This window comes from Haliotis rubra, unplaced genomic scaffold (genome assembly GCF_003918875.1).
Source record: "Haliotis rubra isolate DU_JTF1 unplaced genomic scaffold, ASM391887v1 Scf36, whole genome shotgun sequence".
Classification (NCBI taxonomy): domain Eukaryota; kingdom Metazoa; phylum Mollusca; class Gastropoda; order Lepetellida; family Haliotidae; genus Haliotis; species Haliotis rubra.
This window is the reverse complement of record NW_025767035.1, coordinates 2558707-2575708: the sequence shown is the minus strand read 5'-3', so window position 1 is coordinate 2575708 and position 17002 is coordinate 2558707.

The window sequence follows — 17002 nt, the reverse complement described above, 5'->3', positions numbered from 1 at the left end:
TATGCTTGTATGAGGGAGGGGCGGTGGGGTAGCCTAATGGTTAAAGCGTTGGCTCGTCACGCCGAAGACCCGGGTTCGAATCCCCACATGGGCACAATGTGTGAAGCCCATTTCTGGTGTCCCCCGCCGTGATGTTGCTGGAATATTGCTAAAAGCGGCGTAAAACCAAACTCAGTCAGTTAGTCAGTGTATGAGGGAGCAGCTGGATCTGGTGGTCGGCTCTGTGACATGGTCGATATATGTCATCATGCCTGATAGTTGGTGGTGTTGCGCATAATATCAATCACTGGTTTGTGTGGTCCACACTTGAATATTTTCAGCCTGTGCACATGAACCCGGAATAATGGTCCCTGTTCTGTTAAACAAACAATAACACGATGCCTTTAATAGGGTCAGTGAGAACTACTGACTGCGTTTGTGACAGATTTGTCATTTCAAGAAGATTATGTTATATTAAGTATTTCTTATCTGCTTGTTTTGAATCAACACGTGGAAATGAAGATAACCCAGTGACACCAGATTTATGTTGATGTCCACGACAACCATATGCACACTTAAAGGAAGGAAAGTAACATATACTAGGCACATAAAGAAACTGCATTGTCAAAATATTATCCCAGTTGAAAAGTACGATAACAATGTCAAAGGTACATATAAACTTTAATGGAGGGATCATGAGACCATAACAAGTCGGGAGAATTTCAATTGAAAAGTGAATTTGCAGGCCAAGGCAGTAAGTCAACGTTGTGGTGTTTCAAGAAATCCATAGCAACCCTTGCCGTATGAGGGCGGACATTGTCCTGTTGGAATGTTAACCCAGGGCCATGACGTTGCAGAAAAGGAATTGCCACAGGTCGAAGAATCTGATCCCTGTAGCCCAAACCAGTTAAGTTGCCCTGAACAATCACCAAAGGAGTTCTTTAGCGTGCTGTTATTCTACCCCAAATCATCACGGAACCACCACCAAAGCGATTCTTCTCCAAGAAACAGGCCTGTGCATAACGTTCTCCCACGCGTTTATAGGCACGTTGACGTCCATCACTATGGGAAATGTTAAACCTGGACTCATCTGTAAAAACAACATTTCTCCACCAAAACAAGGGTCTGCGGACATGATTTCGGCACCACATTCGGCGAGCTTGTCGATGACGTTGTGTCAGGATAGGCCGTATGGCGGGACGTCGTGGTCTGATCCTGTGATGACGTAAACGTTGTCTAACTGTGTTGGGGTGGATACGGCGAAGTCCTGGGATGGTTCGGGCAGTCATCACTGCAGTCTGAAACCTGTGGCGAAGATGGGTCACCCTTATCCATCTGTCCTGTCTTGGCGTTGTTACACGTGGACGCCCAGAACGTGGCCGATCGATGACGTCATTTGTGTTCTGGTAGCGTCTCACCAGTGCAGAAATAGTGTTCCGGTGGCAGTGGAAATGTGCAGCCATTTGTCGTTGAGATTTGCCGTTTAATTTTTTGAACGATCGCAAGGGCAGAGGTTGAGCTTTCCAAAGTGACAGTATTGTGTGGCATTCATTTGCTCTGTTTCTCTTTCCCGGAATGCACGTGCAACAACGTATTGCACGTCTCAAGGACGAACCCACTGACGTCACGGAACGTGGCACGTGCATGCATGTTGGATACATGTCACTAATCTCTGAGTTTAATTCCTTATGTGTCTACACGGGTTTGATAAATTTAGATTTTATATTTTTGTATGCACAGTTTCTTTATGTGCCTAGTATAGTTCTTGTCTGTATGTACATGGGTGCAGAAAACGTATGTACAATAAGCGGGGATGACATGTAATACATAATGTATCATGGCAGAAGGTTATGCCCTTTACAATGAAAACTAAAAGACCATGAAAGCAGTTGGAACATCATGGCATTACGTATATGCTAAATTTTATTTAAATATTTAATTTTGCATCGTGAATATTTCGCCAGTCGAGTTTATTTAATTTCGAAGTTGGATAGCAAACCATCCTCGATAATCTCCACTATAGTGGAGATTATAACGTATACCCTGGAGATGATCGAGGATGACGGGAAGGGTGTAGTGGCTGAATTAAGAGATGCGTCCATAAAATATCTAGGTTTCATCTTTGCACTGTAAACTCCCATGATCGCTGTAATGACAGTTTAATATTGAACAATGTGATTTAAAGCAGGGGCGGATACAGCTTTTTGAGAAGGGGGGGGTGTTTGCACACTTCATTTTTACCGAGTTCCAATGGTCATTTAACAAACTTTCAACACAAAGACAAAGAGGTGTGTGTGTGTGTGTGTGTGTGTGTGTGTGTGTGTCTGCGCACCCCTGCAACAACAACCACCCCACCCCACCCCCTCTGGATCCGCCTATGTAAAGTTGTCTCTATGGTGAACATTTACAGTTATATTTTAATATCCAGTCTCGTTTCTGAAAAAAAATTATCCAAAATTTGTAATCCTGCTTTAATTACAGATAATATCATTTCAAAGGAACGAAGAGAGCCAGGAGGTGTGAAATATTGTTATTTGTTTCGATTTCACTAAAAAACAAACCAGAACTATGTAATCATGCTTAAATATTTGTTAAAACGACACGTTCACATAACTGTTAAGACAAATGCGTTCGAGGCTAGCATGTGGGTCGGCAAACACATACTGCCACAAGATCGATGTTTTTTGTCGGCCATAGTTTCCTGAGACAAACGGCTTAGACTAAACAAACTGTCAAAACGGACCCTGTAAAGAGCCTTGAGAATGATGGATGAAATGCGACCTTTTCATCGTGCTTCCCATATTCTCATCAAAAAGTCCCGTTTATCATACTGGCCAATCTCTCGGATGGGTTAATTAATATTTTTTCCTCTTTAAAGCTAGGTTCAAACCCATGAACGTGTGGCCTTATCTAAGCGAGTAGGTAATCTTAAATGAAGCAACGCAGCTGTTCTATTTACGCATGCGCAATGTTCTACTTTGAATTTGGTTCGGTATTAGCAGGAATGCACTGTGTCAAATAGACGTTTAAATAATTACCATTGCGTTCCCCGAATCAGACAGGCGACATCTGCTTGTGGGAATGCGATCCACGAAAAGTGTTTTAATTGAATTCTAAAGAATTTAATCAAGCACGTTTTTGCCATGAAGAGTATAAATTTCATTCCTAGCCTGTCAAGATGCATTTTGAAAGGAAAGAACATTTGGTCCCTGCTTTCGTCGCATACTATCTTTGTGAGATAATAAATATTCTCATAATTTGACACGCTGAAATTAAGTATCGTTGAATAACACTTTCGGCATTCTCGACAGACGCATCGTATTAATTTCGTCACTGGCTACAATTATTAAGGTAATTGACGTTTGCAATGTCGTAACCTGAAACGTTGTTACTGTCGCTGTATCTAAACTTCTTCCACGACGGAGATCGTTTTCTCCGCGTGTTCTAAAAGACGCGGGTCCCACACACGGGCGATCTTCAACCTCGTATATTACTCTCTTTATTTGAGCTTGGGGTAGTTATAACGAGATTGGTGACCCCCGGGCGCAAGTTTTACGTGCAGTTCTGCAGATATCGCTAACAGGACTCCGTAGCCTTGTGAAGAGACAATCGGACTGGCTGCTTAGCAACATTTGTGTATTGACATTTCGCACGTGCAAGGTCACGTGTTTATGACTTGTCACATCAGGGATTGTACGTTCAATAAAATACTGATAACGCCGAAATCTAACGGTAGCTGTTCCCTGCCTCCTTCCCAACAAGTTGAAATTGCTGCCAAAACCAGGGGTAGCAGGACCACCACCGTTGTATGTTTATACTAATTTGTCATTTTCATAAATAATGGCGGCATCGCATGAAGGCCCGATAGTAGTAGATAGACCTATTTGGACACAAGCGACATTAGCGTGTTTATTTCATGTAGGGCTGAGCCGAAATATGGGTACATAGAACCAGATTAAGTCTGTACTCCGTAGAAAAGAAGTTTAATGTGTTACATGTAGATATGTCTTTTATCATCAGTCTATATAAATGTATCGGTGGCCAAGTACACAGACTTGAGACTATCTCTGTTTGACGATAGAAATTAGATATCCCACTAAATCTTTAAAAAATAGGACCTCCTTGCCGGTTATCATTCGATAACAAGGTTAATTTGGCAGAGCGCATTTAGCGTGGGATCATTTCACGCGTAATATAAGTAATCAAAATTAGCTGTAATTATTTTAACATTATCATGTCATTTATAGACTATATAATAAATAAACAGAAATAGCTAAAAACAGCAGAATAGAGAAAATATAGAACTGTTTACTGATTAGTTAGATTTTAGTGGTATAAAAGTTTAACTGGTATTAACTCTTAATTTGTATAGATAATGAAGGAGGAAGACTCGGAAATAATTCAGGTTTGGGGATTTACCAATATGGCGCACAGAGTAGAGAGATTATAGAAACACATGCCGTATATAGGGTGCTTAAGGATTATCTGCTGACCTGGTTCTACCTATTGACACAACAAGTAGAGGATACCACATACACATTCGCCTTACTATTACCAGATGAAGGTGAGGTGAAATTGGGTTTAACGTCGTACTTGAGAATATTTCGCTCATATGACGACGTGCATGCGTGTGTATGTGTATGTGCGGCTGCTTGTATAAGCTGGTTTTATAGTGCTAGCCCACTGAGATACCATGCCGCAGTGAAGCATGAATACCCCACTCAGACACATTATACTGACTCCGAGCCGACCAGTCCTTGCTGTACCCATTAATGCCGAGCAACAGGCAGGGACCAACAAGTACCATATTTTAACGTCTTTTGGTATGACGCGGTCGGGGATCGAACCCGCGACCTTCCGCTCTCCGGGCGGACACTCTAACCACTACACCACGAAGGCGGTCATTACCAGATGAAATGTCCACGTACCTGAAATGACTGTTAAACCTGTATTCGATTTAAAAAATAACATTATTTAAGATTTCTCAGTCAGTTCGTAAGTTTAGAACCATTAATACAAGGCTCTTATAATTTTAATGATTTCAGTAATTCAGGTGATTACTTGTAGGCGACCACCATGCCGTTATTCTTTAGTGTGTAAGTATAGAACAAGAAAGATATGTTATTACCTAAGTACTGTTACAGTCCTGACGGTTTAAAATTTCTTGGCTTCTTCACCTAATGTATTTACGAAATAATTGGTCATTGAAGTAATATAATATGTATATTTAAAATATTCTCAGTATTAGGTATCTTCGCATTTAGTTAGACTTTGATGTTGTATCTGTGCTACTTTCATATACCATTGTTTGGGATGGGGAATAAACAACATGAACATACACTTGTACTGAGTAGACTCGTGAATAACATCGTGACTCCTTGGTGACTTCCATTACGTCATGTTTCTTTTTTAATGGTTCCTTATGGTTTTTGTCTACAGTTCGACACTATCTACAACAGTTTGTCTTCATATCCCACTCTTGAATTAGTGTCCTTCCATTGTGGCTACTATTATAACTATTTCTACTTCCGAATACGACTATTTCCCATTGTGGCTACTTCCCATTACGACTATTTCCCATTGTGGCTACTTCCCATTACGACTATTACCCATTGTGGCTACTTCCCATTACGACTATTACCCATTGTGGCTACTTCCCATTATGATTATTTCCTATTGTGGCTACTTCCCATTACGACTATTACCCATTGTGGCTACTTCCCATTATGATTATTTCCTATTGTGGCTACTTCCCATTATGATTATTTCCTATTGTGGCTACTTCCCATTACGACTATTACCCATTGTGGCTACTTCCCATTATGATTATTTCCTATTGTGGCTACTTCCCATTACGACTATTTCCCATTGTGGCTACTTCCCATTACGACTATTACCCATTGTGGCTACTTCCCATTATGATTATTTCCTATTGTGGCTACTTCCCATTACGACAATTACCCATTGTGGCTACTTCCCATTATGACTATTACCTATTGTGGCTACTTCCCATTACGACTATTACCTATTGTGGCTACTTCCCATTACGACTATTACCCATTGTGGCTACTTCCCATTATGACTATTTCCTATTGTGGCTACTTCCCATTATGACTATTACCCATTGTGGCTACTTCCCATTACGACTATTACCCATTGTGGCTACTTCCCATTATGATTATTTCCTATTGTGGCTACTTCCCATTATGACTATTACCCATTGTGGCTACTTCCCATTACGACTATTACCCATTGTGGCTACTTCCCATTATGACTATTACCTATTGTGGCTACTTCCCATTACGACTATTACCTATTGTGGCTACTTCCCATTACGACTATTACCCATTGTGGCTACTTCCCATTATGACTATTTCCTATTGTGGCTACTTCCCATTATGACTATTACCCATTGTGGCTACTTCCCATTACGACTATTACCCATTGTGGCTACTTCCCATTATGATTATTACCCATTGTGGCTACTTCCCATTATGACTATTACCCATTGTGGCTACTTCCCATTACGACTATTACCCATTGTGGCTACTTCCCATTATGACTATTTCCTATTGTGGCTACTTCCCATTATGACTATTACCTATTGTGGCTACTTTCCATTACGACTATTTCCTATTGTGGCTACTTCCCATTATGACTATTTCCTATTGTGGCTACTTCCCATTATGACTATTACCTATTGTGGCTACTTTCCATTACGACTATTTCCCATTGTGTCTATTTCCCATTGTGGCTACTTCCCATTACGACTATTACCCATTGTGGCTACTTCCCATTACGACTATTTCCCATTGTGTCTATTTCCCATTGTGGCTACTTCCCATTACGACTATTTCCCATTGTGGCTACTTCCCATTACGACTATTACCCATTGTGGCTACTTCCCATTACGACTACTTCCTATTGTGGCTACTTCCCATTATGACTATTTCCCATTGTGGCTACTTCCCATTATGACTATTACCTATTGTGGCTACTTCCCATTACGACTATTACCCATTGTGGCTACTTCCCATTATGACTATTTCCTATTGTGGCTACTTCCCATTATGACTATTACCCATTGTGGCTACTTCCCATTACGACTATTACCCATTGTGGCTACTTCCCATTATGATTATTTCCTATTGTGGCTACTTCCCATTATGACTATTACCCATTGTGGCTACTTCCCATTACGACTATTACCCATTGTGGCTACTTCCCATTATGACTATTACCTATTGTGGCTACTTCCCATTACGACTATTACCTATTGTGGCTACTTCCCATTACGACTATTACCTATTGTATACATTGTGGCTACTTCCCATTATGACTATTTCCTATTGTGGCTACTTCCCATTATGACTATTACCCATTGTGGCTACTTCCCATTACGACTATTACCCATTGTGGCTACTTCCCATTATGATTATTACCCATTGTGGCTACTTCCCATTATGACTATTACCCATTGTGGCTACTTCCCATTACGACTATTACCCATTGTGGCTACTTCCCATTATGATTATTTCCTATTGTGGCTACTTCCCATTATGACTATTACCCATTGTGGCTACTTCCCATTACGACTATTACCCATTGTGGCTACTTCCCATTATGACTATTACCTATTGTGGCTACTTCCCATTACGACTATTACCTATTGTGGCTACTTCCCATTACGACTATTACCCATTGTGGCTACTTCCCATTATGACTATTTCCCTATTGTGGCTACTTCCCATTATGACTATTACCCATTGTGGCTACTTCCCATTACGACTATTACCCATTGTGGCTACTTCCCATTATGATTATTACCCATTGTGGCTACTTCCCATTATGACTATTACCCATTGTGGCTACTTCCCATTACGACTATTACCCATTGTGGCTACTTCCCATTATGACTATTTCCTATTGTGGCTACTTCCCATTATGACTATTACCTATTGTGGCTACTTTCCATTACGACTATTTCCTATTGTGGCTACTTCCCATTATGACTATTTCCTATTGTGGCTACTTCCCATTATGACTATTACCTATTGTGGCTACTTTCCATTACGACTATTTCCCATTGTGTCTATTTCCATTGTGGCTACTTCCCATTACGACTATTACCCATTGTGGCTACTTCCCATTACGACTATTTCCCATTGTGTCTATTTCCCATTGTGGCTACTTCCCATTACGACTATTTCCCATTGTGGCTACTTCCCATTACGACTATTACCCATTGTGGCTACTTCCCATTACGACTACTTCCTATTGTGGCTACTTCCCATTATGACTATTTCCCATTGTGGCTACTTCCCATTATGACTATTACCTATTGTGGCTACTTCCCATTATGACTGTTTCCTATTGTGGCTACTTCCCATTATGACTATTTCCTATTGTGGCTACTTCCCATTATGACTATTTCCTATTGTGGCTACTTCCCATTATTCCTATTTCCTATTGTGGCTACTTCCCATTATTCCTATTTTCCATTATGTCTCCTTCTCATTAAGACTACTTCCCGTTATGTCTATTTCCCATTGTGGCTACTTTCGGTGGGGCGGTGGTGTAGTCTAGTGTTAGACTAACAACTAGTCTCTGAAATGAACATATTTTACTGAAAAAAAGTTCATAGTAAAAATTTTTTAAATATAATGAAAAGGAGCCCTGAGACTTTCTTCATTTCAAGCTGAGGAAATCTAGACTTGCCACATTTTCTAGACTTGCGTGGGCTTTCTTCGATATATTTACTTCAGGGTCTGTACGACAGACTAGTACAATGTGTGAAGCCCATTCCCGGTGTCCCCCGCTGTGATATTGCTCACTCGTTCACTCACTTTCCATCATGACTATGCTTCCTACTACCGTCTAAATACATTCACATCAAGCTTCAATTAGTACCTGTTACCCCTTTATCTGTTTCTGGATGTTGTGTAAGGTGTTGGAGTAGTCAAATGGAAAACAAGAGAAAAGAGATACCTTATATCAATGTATTTCATTAATCTAAACTTAATTAATTGATTCCTTTAATCTTTCACTTTCTGAGATATATTGTGAGATAAATGTTTACATATTTGGTTATTCATAGATGTTCGTGTTAATGTACACATTTCTCTGCTGGAGAAGAGCTTTATATCTGAACAGATAGAGAAACTCATCTCCCACAGCAGGAGATTTACATTGTTTATATACTCGTTCCTCTCTCCAAGTGTGCCAGGGATCAGTTTCAATGGACAAGTTGGGAATATTAGTTCTTGATTTGAGAATAGGGTTAATTCTATGCATTTTGTTCTTTTAATTCTTTGTAGTACAAACTTTTTCTACCTTCCATAAAGGAGCCCCGTTAGTTTTGCAGATATTGATATTTCTTCTACCTTTGAAGACAACCTATTATACAACATATACTGGTTTTCAAACATATCCCCTCATTCCACCGTAGTTAAGTCATGTTTTGAGAAAACAAACCCGAGGTGTTTTTTCTAGCTGTATGGGGTCTATCTGGTATAAACCGTTTTCATTTTATGGATTTGTCTATTTCTTGCATATGCATTCCAAAATATGATAATGTTTTTATGCATTTTAATATGCAGTGAATCTCGTCTAAATTCTCCGTAGACCGTGAATATCGAGTAAATAGGGCGGGCTACAAATGTCCAGGGTGCCGTTGTATAAAGCGATCTTAGCGCTAAGGTGACCGTAACTCCCATACTTTAACATGGACTTAAGGTAGCCTTAGCGCTAAGGTTGTTTTGTACAACGGCACCCAGGAGTGTAAAAACACACTTACACAAACAAATAGACTTGTATATCCCAAGCCCCCAATCTTCGAACCATGGATTGAAATCGGGGACATCATTTTATGAAACGCCAGCAGCATGCAATCCAGGAAGGAAACACAGATTGTATATATTTTCCTCAAACCTTTTCTTGCTACGCTGAATATCTTAACACGTTTCTGTTTTGTGATTGTGAGGAAAATGAAGAATAAATGAATAAATGATTATCGAAAATAACGACATTTCTGATTAGAAATTGTTCATGTATGGAGAGTACCAATGCCAACTGGAGTAGTGAAGTATTCTACGGGTTCATTACTACTTTTGTAGTATTCATAATGGGAAAGTCATAATGCCAGTTTTCCCTATTGATATGGAAACTGCAGTGCCTACGTGTTGAAATGCAGCAATAAAGACCGATATCGCTTCCATTTATTTCTTCCATGTAATAGTAAAGAAATAATAATAAGAAAGGTTCATATTACCTCCCAGAACGTAATCAACTGTAAGCAACACATCTCGGAAATACACAGATAGTCTTGCTCTGAACGCCGCCGTGATATTGCTGGAATATTGCTAAAAGCTGCGTAAAACCATACTCACTCACTCACTTGCTCTGTACGTAAAAAGAACACTGAGGGACCATTTCAGTGTTAGTATATATTATATATTTATAAACTTTATACGAGATCAATACATAGACCCGAAAAAGCCAATTCAGCCTCGTGTAAGTGTAATCTTAAACGGGGTGATTATATTATCAAGATTAGAGCGTTAGATATTACATCGACGCTTATATCAATACAAGAGCACCGCCACGAGAGCACAAATGTTTGAAATGTTTAGACCCTAAACCGGACCTTCTATAACGAGTGACCACAACACCACACTTAAACCACAAGGCTACCCTATTGTCCCCCTCTTTAATATGAGAGCATTATTCTGTCGTTTCCGAAGCTTATCTTTTGTATCGTGTAAAATGTTATCTTGAAATTTTGGATGTGTCCGAAGTATGTTCTCAAATGGTGTGTATATATATTAAATGGATTAATGTAAAAATACGTTTCCTTGGAGACGTCGTTTCCGGAGCAGATGACGTGTTAGGGACGTTCTTACAGTTAGATTTTCCCTGCAACTCAAAACGTTGTTTTTTTTTCACTCTTTCTACATAGTTCTAACGATGCTTATGTACTCCATTATGTATTGTAGGTACAAATATTGTTCTTCATTTCCTTTTCTAAATTCAATCATTTTTTATTTGTTTGCATCTCAAGTGGAAGATACCGCCTTTTAACATCTCGTTCTTTAGTTACTAAATTAGATTTATCAGAACTTTTAACAAAATTGTTTTCACAAATAATAAATGATATCCCAGTCTGAACGTCTATGTGTTTACTGATGCTTCATGACGATATCTTTACGCCAGTACCCGGGAAGGATCGAGACACCTACTCGCACGCATGTCTTGGCATTTTGTATTCCGATACACATAGACTGTGTTACAGTCAGGCGAAGACAGGTAGATAGGGTAACGTGACACCCTGGCAGGCGGGGGCGGGGGACCCCCGGGGATAGGTCACGTGACCAGAAAAACAATCTCCTCTGCGGCATATGTCATTCTTCTTTGTTAGAGTCGCTGACACAAGGAATGGTGTCAGTGGAGTGTTTTCTGTCATTAAGAGCGTGTGAAAAAAATATCTTTTAACCTAAGTAGTATTTTAACATGTAAATGCGAGAAGTGTTTTGAAGTTCGGTGACTCATAACGGATGATTTACACCATTCGTGGCTGTGATGTAACGATTGATGCATTGCAATTCATTACAAATCCGGTTGACAATGTCGAGGACAATTCAAAGTGTTACGTGGCATTCACTACATAAGACCAAGAACTGTTTCCACTGATGTAATGTAATTATAAACTTTGAAATGAAAATGCGAATTTCAATCCAGAAGATCAAATTGTATTCCCGACCAAAATGTTTTTGTTTTGTTTAAAAAACCAGCAATATCATTCATTTATTAAAGAGGTATCGCGAAAACCCATCCCTGCTTCATACTCGGTAGGTAATTCACATATGAATATTAGCTTTTATAGTAGTATATATTGATGAATGATTTGTGTCGGATTTAGATTAGCTTAGTGGTTAATGCGTTTGCAACCGGCGTTTAAAGTAAGGCCGGAAATGCTTGGAAAATGCTTTTTGGCAACTATTTGACAATGGTTGATATTTCAGATTCAAAACTCATATATAATCATTCATACCACTTCGACCTAATATGGCATATGAGTAATCACGATGTACCATTCCCTAATCATAATGATTACTCGTAAAATATCGAAAAACTTAGAAAGAAATCCATGGTAGAAACACTTCTAAGAAACAAACTATACTGTGACCCACCTGGCAGGCAGACAGGGTGACAGCGTTATGTAATGCACGGGCAATACATGTCAGGGACCGTCTCAAAATATCAAGTGTCAGTATCACTGCTGGTGGAGGACTCTAGCGGAATTACTCCAGGACAATTATTGTATCTTTGATCTCATCTTGTATTTTAGCACACATCGGTGGGATTTTGCGTTCATACAGTATATAAACTGCACGGCGTATGACACCCTTATCAAAGCTATCCAGTGTGTGTTTCCTACCTGGTTTTGATTTTGACACGACCCCTGAGGTAACTGATTTGTTTACAACTTTGTAAACCTGACTATATGTCAAATTAAGGGCTTTACACATTCTATAGTAAACCCTGTCATAGCTGACGAGAGGTCTCCCCTTTGTTTCTCCAGAATGAAATACTGGTATAAATTTGAAATTAATTGTTCTGCAGAGATATCAAGTCGCATGTTGCCAGTTCAATGCTCATACACGAAGTGAAACTATGGGAGAACAAGATTATCTATGCGATTTGAATTAAGACTTTTATTACGTAATTATTTTGAGTTTAACTACTACAACAGTTCCATGTTTTTCACATATAGATGTTAAAAAAACAAACAAACTTTTTACAATCATTTATATAATTTAATTAGTTGAGGCTATATGAATAATTATAGTCTGTATTTCAAAACTACCATTTGTACTTAAAATATTTACGAATGTTGTTAAAACGTCAAAATTTCCTCCTGTGAAGTCACTCCTCAAGTGCTTGTTTTCATCTGAGCTTTAATATCCAACTAGGTAGAGTCGTGTATGTATCATATATGTGCTTTTATCTTATGTCAAATTCATCATATTGATATTGAAGTCAAAAAGCATTTTCCAAACATTTCTGGCCTTACTTTAGTTTTCTAGATGGGTTCGACGCTTTTGAAGCCTGTCCGTCAGGTGGGCTATTGCTAAATGTATTGTAATGCCTACTGTATTTGCTTACCATACCTCGGTCACACAGACGAACAGATTAACTTTTACTAACTATCGAAATGGTTACAAGAGAACAATGTACCCATGCAGTAACAGGGAGCATCGGGCGAGGAATGGGGTCGGGGCAGAGACTATATTTATCACGTGGTTTGGTGACATGGGTAATAATATGTGCCCGACCACTACCACACCAAATGTACCCTCTTCCCTTTTGTCAAAACCTGGATCCGTCTTTGACATATACCAGTCGTTGTTCCGCGATTATCAATCCTACGATAGGTTTAAATAACGATCCGATATCATTTGTGATATATCATATTTAGCAGGGTGCTAAATACACTGTTGACGAACAGTCATCAAGGAACTGTTATTCCATTAGGAGGCCACAAGATCAAAGATGACCCTTCATTTGTAGCAATACCACCATTTCAGCACGTCATCTCCATGCATTGCGCCAAACCCCGGCATGCAAATTCCCGCCATTTTAATGGGATTACTACACTGTTATCGCCATGACAATCTCCCAACACCGCAGAAGTGAGGGTCTGCAAGACTACGGCTGTTTCATGTCACGACTCCATGCTGCTTTCATGACATCTTGCGTGCACACCAGTCATCATGAATATATTAGTTTTAAATGACCAGCGGTCATAATGAGACCCACAATTCAATGACCACTACACCTGCGTTAGATAAGAATACTCATACAGAATAACATTGGTCTACTTGCACCCCGTCACAAAAAGAGAAAAGAAAAAACACCACGTGGGTTCCGGGATGGGTTAGGTCAACTTTGTGGATCGGGTGGCCAGAATCGGTGACTTGCAAATGGTTCATTGGGGCTTGTAACTCAAGCAACAAGCATCAAGGTATATATTGTCACTGCTGACAGTGACTGCTGTCAATCACTGGCTTGTCTGGTCCAGACGTAACCCGGGTTACAAGTTACAACAAACACTGCCGAGTTTTGTGATATGCAACAAGCAAATGTCAATGAACAGATGCAACTACGTGTCTAATGTCTGATACAGACACAAGGCCATTGTAATCATGAGTGTTGATATAGAGACATTTTCACTGGAGCAGCGATCGATGACCAAGACATGTATCGACCAATGAAATACACAATGCCATATGTTTTTTAGAAAGTGGTCCAATGTAACATATGTTATATTTGGGATTACACATTCTAGTACTTTTTGGGTTGAGTCCCATCCGGGATTCGAACCCACACCCTCAGAGTCAGGCACCTAATCGCCAGCACACAAAGTCAGGCGCCTAGACCGCTCAGCCACCGCGGCTTCCACAAAAATGGAAGTCGGACAACTGGTAGTGACTAGACTGCGGACTTTGTGTACCCCTCTGATAAGTATTAATTGGTACGGCTCCCATTTTTGTGGAATCCGCGGTGGCTGAGCGGTCTAGGCGCCTGACTTTGTGTGCTGGCGATTAGGTGCCTGACTCTGAGGGTGTGGGTTCGAATCACGGATGGGACTCAACCCAAAGAGTACTAGAATCTGTACTTTACTAAGAAAGTGTAATCCCAAATATAACATATGTTATCTGTATCGACCAAGTCCGCGATCGTGATCCACCTGATCCCGTTATTTGAATATTACGACAAGCATGTGTATGTGTGGTTAGACCAATTGTAACCCTGATGAGCTTGACAAAATCACTGTTTCACGATCGAAATGATCAAATTACTCATTCATAGCAATAAATCTGTACTTTTATGTCTGTACATGTATTTTTTTACTTACGAATAAGACTCAGATTGTATTACAGGCTTATAATTGAATTATTTACGTTTATATTTGATTTATTAAGGTAAAAGTATATTTCGAGAAAGCGATCTTAGAAAATTTCAATTTATGATGACGCTACCAAGCGAATATAATGCATGATTTTTTCACAACTTTGTTTTGTAGATTTATAAGGTCTACAACACAATGCACAGAGATACAGTACATATATGTACATTACAAATAGCATTCATTCTTGCATTAAACAAATTATTTGTTGCAGTTTGTCAAATTCTTCAGATGCTTCGATGCTTGAATATGTGTTAATATCCTACAGAAAAACCCGAAAATTAAGTTGTCTGATCCACTTGTAAATGTCAAAAATAAGTGTTTAATGATAAAAGTTAGACCTAAATATGAAGGTAAGACGTATGTGGGATATATGTATGGGTGTATACGATTGTGCTGATAGAAACATATTTATTCGCTTTTTATAATGGGTTACAGAAAATGCAATTTGAAAAAGTTTGATAAGAGTTTAGAGTATTACAAACATTTACATTATTTCCTTATGCATGTGTACAAGTTAAACAAGAAGGTACGTGGGCGGAAATATGGGTTAGAGTGAGTGAGTTTGATTTTACGCTGCTTTTAGCAATATTACAGCAATATCACGGCGGGGGACACCAGAAATGGGCTTCACACATTTTGCCCATGTGGGGAATCGAACCCGGGTCTTCGGCGTGACGAGCGAACGCTTTAACCACTAGGCTACCCCACCGCCCCAATATGGGATAGAAGTACACATCATATATATAATATATGGATATGAAAAACGTCTTTACAAATACGGTCCTTATTGTCATTTGGTAGATGTACATTGCTGCAAATATGTTACGCTGTATGCGTCTCTTCACGTTTGAGCATTAAAAGATCAATGTCCTCTGAGTTGACGTATACAGGTACATAATCTGTCATACAGACCCTGAAACAAACGTATCCAAGAAAGCCCATGCAAGTCTAGAATATGTGACAAGTCTAGATTTCCACAGTTTCAGGTGAAGAAAGTCTCAGGGCTCCATTTCATTATATGTTTATAATTTTTATTATGAACTGTTTTTTCTGTAAAATATGTTCATTTCAGAGACTAGTTATTATATATATAGTCTAACAGGTACACCAATTGTCTCAGACGAAAGATTTCATAGTTTGGATAGACATTGAAACGTCATAGAATTTTATAATTCATTTGTTTCTATGGCTACTGATAGGGTGACCTTTCCCACGTTCACTTCTATTAATTACTTAGCTCTCCGTGAACACCTGGTGTCTTCACTGATTTTCAATGACCTAGTCATTATGTTTACCATTTGTTTTCCTTTTAGGTCAAATAACCACCTCCGTGTTGTAGTGGTTAGAGCGTCCGCCCGGAGAGCGGAAGGTCGCGGGTTCGATCCCCGACCGTGTCATACCAAAAGACGTTAAAATATGGTACTTGTTGGTCCCTGCCTGGCGCTCGGCATTAATGGGTACGACAAGGACTAGTCGGCTCGGTGTCAGTATAATGTGTCTGAGTGGGGTATTCATGCTTCACTGCGGCATGGTATCTCTGTGGGCTAGCACTATAAAACCAGCTTCAGTCTGGGCTAGTACAAGCAGCCGCACATACACATACACACGCAGGCATATGAGCGAAATATTCTCAAGCACGACGTTAAACCCAATTTCACCTCACCTTTAGGTCAAATGGAATCTGTTTCGACAAATATTTAAGACTGATATTTTTTGTGGTGTTGACGTTTTATACTCACAGAAGAATTAAAATCGACGAAAGCTAATAACGCCTGCCTGGTAGTATTTGTTAATCTCTTACTCTGATTAAACTGTGTATATTAACGATAGAGAAACGTATGGAGCTAATCTTTAACCATAATTAAACACCAGGACTATCATTAGGTAATGTTACAGAACAGTAATCATGAATTAGGAACTTATATACAACTTATACACTGAATGTGGTTTGCCGATCCGAACGTCACGTAAACAATGAGATTGAAAAACAATCCGATGATTCCAAGTCCTATTCTAATCAACTAATCAGATTGTAGCACATAGTCCTCTTCG